General features: G+C 41.4%; 1 protein-coding gene across 2 annotated transcripts in view; it reads left to right on the top strand.

Annotated features, from left to right (window-relative positions):
* The first annotated feature begins 1080 nt into the window (after nt 1-1080).
* LOC138206200 (transcription factor SOX-6-like) overlaps nt 1081-6553 on the top strand; it is a 115871-nt gene continuing 110398 nt past the window's right edge. For both annotated transcript variants that reach the window (XM_069162758.1, XM_069162757.1), the window contains exon 1: nt 1081-1410. The gene's annotated coding sequence lies outside the window, so the exon portion shown is untranslated. The remainder of the gene's footprint in view (nt 1411-6553) is intronic.

Below are 6553 nucleotides of genomic sequence, written 5' to 3'. Positions count from 1 at the left end.
TTATCTGGATTTCTTCTTTTACTTTAATTATTATATTTTAATTATGTAGCAACCTATTTTCAAAAGCCAAGTTGTGGGGGCATGTACAGTCTAACCTCGTGAACCTTCTGATTGATGAGGTGCACTAAAACGACCAAAAGGTGGCGTAAGAGTAAATATAATAGAGAAGCAGCCCAGAGGCGCTCACACCTCTTACGGGACGCTAAAACTTCATTTCTGAAACACACAATTATCGAGATATTAAACGAAACGCATTTGCCTTGAACTTTGTGGTCCTTTAGTGCACTTAAAACACGCTGTTCATTAGTAATGTGGATCCCAGACACCTCTATTATTTTCAATAAAATAGTAGGCTACTTTTAATTTCTCCAGGAAAATGAAGAACATTTTTCCAAACTTCACATCGGTTGAAAGATAATTTTCTAAAGAAAAAAGACGATTATTTCTGATCATCGATTTAAATTCAAATTTCATTCTCGAATTAAATGAAAAGCAAATGTAAATGTATTTATAAACGACCAGTGGTGAGAATTTGATTACATTATTATGCAAAATATTAGCTGAACGAAAACTTTTGATGGGCATTTATTGTCTAAATCTGTCCAGCAATAGCTGCAGCATTTTTTTTATTCGGCTACTTTTACCAGTAGCCTATAAAACCTCATTATATGTGTGTTTTTCAGACTTGCGTGATTTCTGACACAGACTTTTGTAAGACAGATGTGTCAAGGTTTTATCAAGGATAGCTGAGCAAAAATGTAAGCTATTCAATTTTAAATGGGCTTCACCTGGATGAGGTGACAATTAGGCTATGCGCCTTCATAGGAGATATATGAGAAGACAAGTTAAAATTAAGCAGGGGAAGAAAATGAAAATATAAATAGTTTTCTATTTTATTCAACAATAAAGCCCAGGCAGCCACAAGGGAAGTGAAACACACGGACAGAGACAGATAACTGCCTAGTGAGTGTGTGTGTGTGTGTGTGAGAGAGAGAGAGAGAGAGAGAGAGGGAGAGAGAGAGAGAGAGAGAGGAGGGGTTATCCTGCCTCTGCCTCTTTACCCGATAGTGCCCCGCACTCTCACTTAACCTCCACATTGTGCCGGACGGGAAATAACCTAAAATACTTTTAAAAAAAACCTCTCCCAATGACAGCTCCTCGGACTCCGTGTCACTTCTGACAACGACACCGAAGTGTTTTATTTGACTTTGTGATCCTCGGTGGAGTGCAAACAGAGGAGTTACCAAAGTCCCCGACACGCGCCAGCGATGGTGACTTTACGCACGGGATTTGAAGGCTGTTTGAACTGACTCCTGTTTCTTCTCAGCGCCGAAACTCTGTTATCATCGCCCATAACAATCTTCAAGTTTGCAAGACAACACGCAGCGAATGTCGAACAAGTGAATCCAGGTAAGAGGAGTACTGTTGCTTCAGTGTGGACAGCACGGGGACTGTCCTCTGGGCTGCTTGTTTTGAAAAGTCGGTGCGCACTCCGCTTATTCCTGCTCCGCAACAAACAGCGATGACAGCTGCAGATTCGGGATGCATCACTGTGTTTACACCTGCAGTTGGACCGTGATTAGACTCGGTCGACCCTACATGACCTGCAAAAACTATAACTTACAGGAGATTTTTAGGAAAGTGTTGTGTTATAGATGTTATGGGAGAAAAATAACTAAAAAACTACAACTGACTTTAAAAAAAAACCTCAAAAACCTCAATAAAACAAGTTTATAATAAAATAGTAACTATTGATAGTAATCAATATTATAAGTTCACATCTATTATGGATATTTACACATTTGTTGTTCTCTGACACAAGTGCAAATTATTTTGAATATTCTTCATTCTTATGATAACCATTATTATGTTTAATAAGGCCACCGAAACCGCGTGGTTTATAAATACTTAACAAAAGTTGTGATTTAGCTCCATTTAATTCTAATTTGGCGACAGTGTCCTAAAAAAAACTAAATCATAACAATAAATCTGTTATCCTTGACAAACTATACAAATATGAACAGAATTTTGACTTCCAAACACATATCAGTCAATAGATATTTTCTATTTCTCCAAAATTTGTATGATCTAGATAAAATATTTAAGGTTAATTTTAGAAATAAAAGATGAAGTTATGTTGTGCAAGAAAAGCAGGGACTAAACTTTGTCCACCAAACCCGTCATGCACCATCAAGAGAAATGGTTGAGCGGTTCTATGGCACCAGCAAATGATTCTATAGGCTCCAATCTCATTAGGAGACATTTAGAAAGAGTCCATGCGCAAAAAACCTATGCAGAAAATCTCTACTTGCAAATTTTAAAAACTTTTAAAGAGTGCTGAACCCGAACTTTAAAGCACCATTTTAGAGTTTAGTCTCAAGAAATCAAAGGGCTCTAAGACGTCACCCCATTATTGAGACCTATAGTCTGTGGTGATAGTTTCAGCACCTTCCTTCCCGGCCACACAGCGCTGTCCAGAATCGTGAACTCGTCGCGCTCCGCCGGACCTTTGTGGTCCTCCTGTGCGTCCACGTCTCTGCTGCACCTCCACAGTGCACATTTCAACCCGCAGCAAAACTGTGTCCTGTGTCCCTCCCTCCATCTCCCCTCCACCGATGTACTGGAGTACAATAGAGAGGAATAGACTGCAAAGCGGAGAAAAGCTGGGACAAGAGTGGCGTGGAGTGGCGTCTTCTCGACCCACTCCGGAGGTGACGGTGACTGACCTGAGAAAAATGCGTGAGTCATAAATTAAAACTTAACCCGAAGCCCTAACACGGATCCACTGACACAGGACAATGTCCCAGCTCGGCGAGAGAGTTGAGCAATTAATCTGGAAATTTCTTTTTTCCCTCTCCTCTGATTACCTTTATGTTACGAGAATAAATGTTTACACCGTGCGTCTTAACTTTCTGTGCGTTAATACAAGTGTCAATTTCACTTGACAGCTACGCAGCCTGATGGGGTGGTAGCGCTGGTTATGTGTGAAGTTAATTGCGGGTGTGTGAACTTGAGCCTTGCGGGCAAGGACGGTTTCTAATCCGCAGCGAGGAGCCCTGCTGCTCGGACAATCAGTGGGAGTCTGTCTCCTGTGTGAAAGTTTGCCCCGAGTTCACGGTGAGGATGTGACAGGGGGTATAGGAGGACAAGGCGCACGACAACAGCCTGGAAAAGACCGATAAAGTCAATTCAGGGTGTTTCCCAACATTGAGAGCCACACTACACCTCGGAGATAAGCCGCTGCTCACCAGCAGATAAGAAGCTTTTAGAGAAACAGAGCGAGAGAGATCAAACATGCGTTACACAAACGAGTTAGAAAACCACTAAAGAGGAAATGCAAAGCCCGGATGTTTCACAGATTTTTTTTCTTCTAAAAAATGATACCACTACATTTGAATCACTTGTCGTTTTGGGAGTTTAATGCGAATGCGCAATTTCCCGGCCTCAGCTTTAATTGTTTTACGCATTCACGTTTTTGTTTGCATATCGAATCACTCCTGTGTCAGAGTTAGAAGTGCCCAGCTTGACAGATCCACCAGTTGCCACTTTGGGCCTGCCCACGCCGGCCCGCGCATTAAATCATAATTTCCAACAAGTTGTTTAATTGTTTGGACTCTGGCAGAACAATTTATACACCCCCACACACCCCTCTCAACCCCCCACCCCACCCCTTCTTGTAAGTGAGAGCGTCTGTCTGAAAAACAATCCGAACAGAGGGGGGGTAGCTGAAGTTGATCTCCTATGGCATTTTGTTTTGAGCAGGTGCTGCGGGTTGAAGTTCCCTCATAAGGTAAAGTGGCATTAGTGTCCAAATGGCAGACTTATATATAGGCTGCCAATTCAGCACATTGTCCCGGGCTGCATGACTGCGCTCTCTCCGCTGTCTGAGACCTGCAGCCTTTCTCTTTTTTCTCTCTCTCTCTCCTCTTCTTCTGTGGGGATCAGCGCTGACAACAGGCGGACCAGCTTGAATACAGCGGCTGGTCACTGTGTGGTCTATTGCGATTCTGTCTGCCGCATGAAATCACTATTAGGAACAGTGCGTAAATTACCCGTCATATCTGAAGCGAACTTGAATTAATCGCAACCTCTGATATATATATATATAAAAAAAAAATTCAAAGTAGCTTACAAAGTGAGTAATAATTAAATTTTGTGTATTTAAATTCTACAGATTTATTACCTGACCCCAAAATAAAAATGCATCTTATTTTTTGGGCCTGTCCTCTCACAGATAATACATTTATTAAATTTTATGATTATCCCATTTGACACAGACAATTACATTTTCTGATTCAATCTCTGTCTCCCCTTCACATTCCACTCATGCCCTTTTCCAAACATCAACACAAGATTATCTGCTTTTAAAAATGACTACAAAAATATTTATTTCGAACTTTCGAATTTTGTCCTGAAAATATCAATCAATTGAAATTTATTTTTCTTTGCCTCGATGTTAAGCTCTGAAAATATGAACGCAGGTTGTAATGCAATGCAACAATCTGATTCTGGTATTTAGTAATCAAGCCGCTGCTCAAACATTATTCTGATATGCCACATACATTCCTTTGACTCTCAGAGGCCTTTTCCTGCAGTGTGATCCAGAGGCACGCTTTGGTGGCACAGAGGGTACAAGCAGTTGGAAAGGCTAAAGATTAAGGGATCTGACAGCTGGGAGAAAGAGAGAGTTAGAAGAAGACTGTGGGGGAATGCTCTGGATTTTGAGAAAGAGTTTTGCATTTATCAGACACCCATTACACTCTGATGTACAAAAGAAACCCGATTCAAGCTTACAATGGACCATGATGTTAATCCCCCTTAGCAACACTGTTATTTTATTTACCCTGCATATTGAGTTGAACATCTATCTCCCATCTGATCACGGTGTTGCAGATTTAAGTGTTTCCACGTTGTTTTTTTGAGGATGTCGTTCACCTTCATTGGAAAATCATCGCTCCACCATTTTGAGCCTGTGGCCGATCCGGAGAGTCCTAATTATTTGCTGTCGGGCTCTTTGAAAAAGACACCAGCCCCCAAATTGGACATGTGTTGTACAAACACAAATTAAACATTTAGCCCTAAGTATTTCTCCCTGGGTCCTATAAGTGCATATTAGTCAGCCTATACTTATCTCTGGCCCAACGGCACACCCAAATTGCAGTCTTGCTGCTGGAAAAGAAAGGTCGGGGCCCTGGAGAACAAGCACTTGAAGCATGCTGGCAGATACCCATAAGTTTCTCAACCACAATTCAAGCTTAGGTGTGTTTGTACGTACAGTGTGTGTGTGCACTTATAATTATTTGGACTTCTACATCTTTTGTGATTTTGTGATTAGCCCACAAAGAAATTGTAGTTACTGTGTTTTTGTGTGTTTCCACTGATCTTTATGTGCTTTTGCATGTGCACATATGAGTGTGTGCATGGGCCACGTGTATGCGTCCATATCTTTGTGCACAGTTAGTTTTGCATGCTATAAAAGCATTTCTCTGTGTGCTTTATGGTGTATCCTTGTCACGTATGTCTATGGATGGCCTTTTTGTCTGCATGTAGGATTTTTTGACTGTGTGAGTGTGTGCTCTGGTGGGTCGCAATCCTGCTCTGTGGATCCCTCTTCTGTTCTCCAGGGCCACATAACCTTGGAAACAGCTTCCCTCTTTTTCCTCCAGAGTGGAGACTGATAGGGCGCCGTCTTCATTCTCCTCTCTCCTCTTTTACGGTGGTCAGGGTAACCTTTCCTTTATGCTGCAGATTCTCCAACACCTGCTCCCCACCATCCTATAACAAAGCTCAGAATAAGTGCTTACCTGAGACACGTGCTCCTAGTGATAACAGCATCGCCTCCACACATGCAATCTGTTCCTTCCTCTTAATTTCACATCTTCATTATATTCAGTCTTTGTTCAGCATTGTAGTGTCTTCTCTGGTGCACAGCAGCTTGTATTTGTGGGGAACTTGGTGCACAAAGCAGCTCAAGTTCATAAAGTTCATCCGCTTCTTGCAATTGTTCTCTCTTGACTTTTCTTTCTTTGTGTATCAGGGTGTGTGTCACCGTCTTCTGATGACTGCAACATGAACAATGGGTATTATGTACCTGCAAAGGATTGAGTAAGATTTATAAATGTATGGTTTACACAAGAGCCTTTGACAAAATGACTGCTGCACTATTAACACAGACACAAACCTGGCATCCTGCCTCGAGAAAAATAACCAGGGGTGGCTTGAATCCACATTAGACTTAAACCTCTTTATTTGTGTTTCTTATACTATGATTATCTTCAATGAATGTTGCTTTTTTTCTTTTTCTTTTTTCCTGTTTGTTTGTTTTAGCCATTCGTGAACTACTTGGCATGGCAACCTGCAGCGTCGTTCTCTTTGCTCTCTCGCTTTTCTCAAGTGGAAAAACTCACCATCACGCTCTCCACTGACACAACACAGAGAGCTGCCATTTGTGTTTTTTAAGGTCATTCTTAAAAATGTGGGAACTCAATAATTGAAGTACTATTAAAAAAATAAATCTTGGATGGCGCTTAACAAATCCAACACATGGGACTGC

This window comes from Embiotoca jacksoni, unplaced genomic scaffold (genome assembly GCF_022577435.1).
Source record: "Embiotoca jacksoni isolate LCO1_2020_lvr unplaced genomic scaffold, fEmbJac1.0.p SCAF_3, whole genome shotgun sequence".
Lineage (NCBI taxonomy): Eukaryota > Metazoa > Chordata > Actinopteri > Embiotocidae > Embiotoca > Embiotoca jacksoni.
Note: the sequence above shows the minus strand (reverse complement) of the source record. Positions and strands in the feature narration are given on the sequence as shown.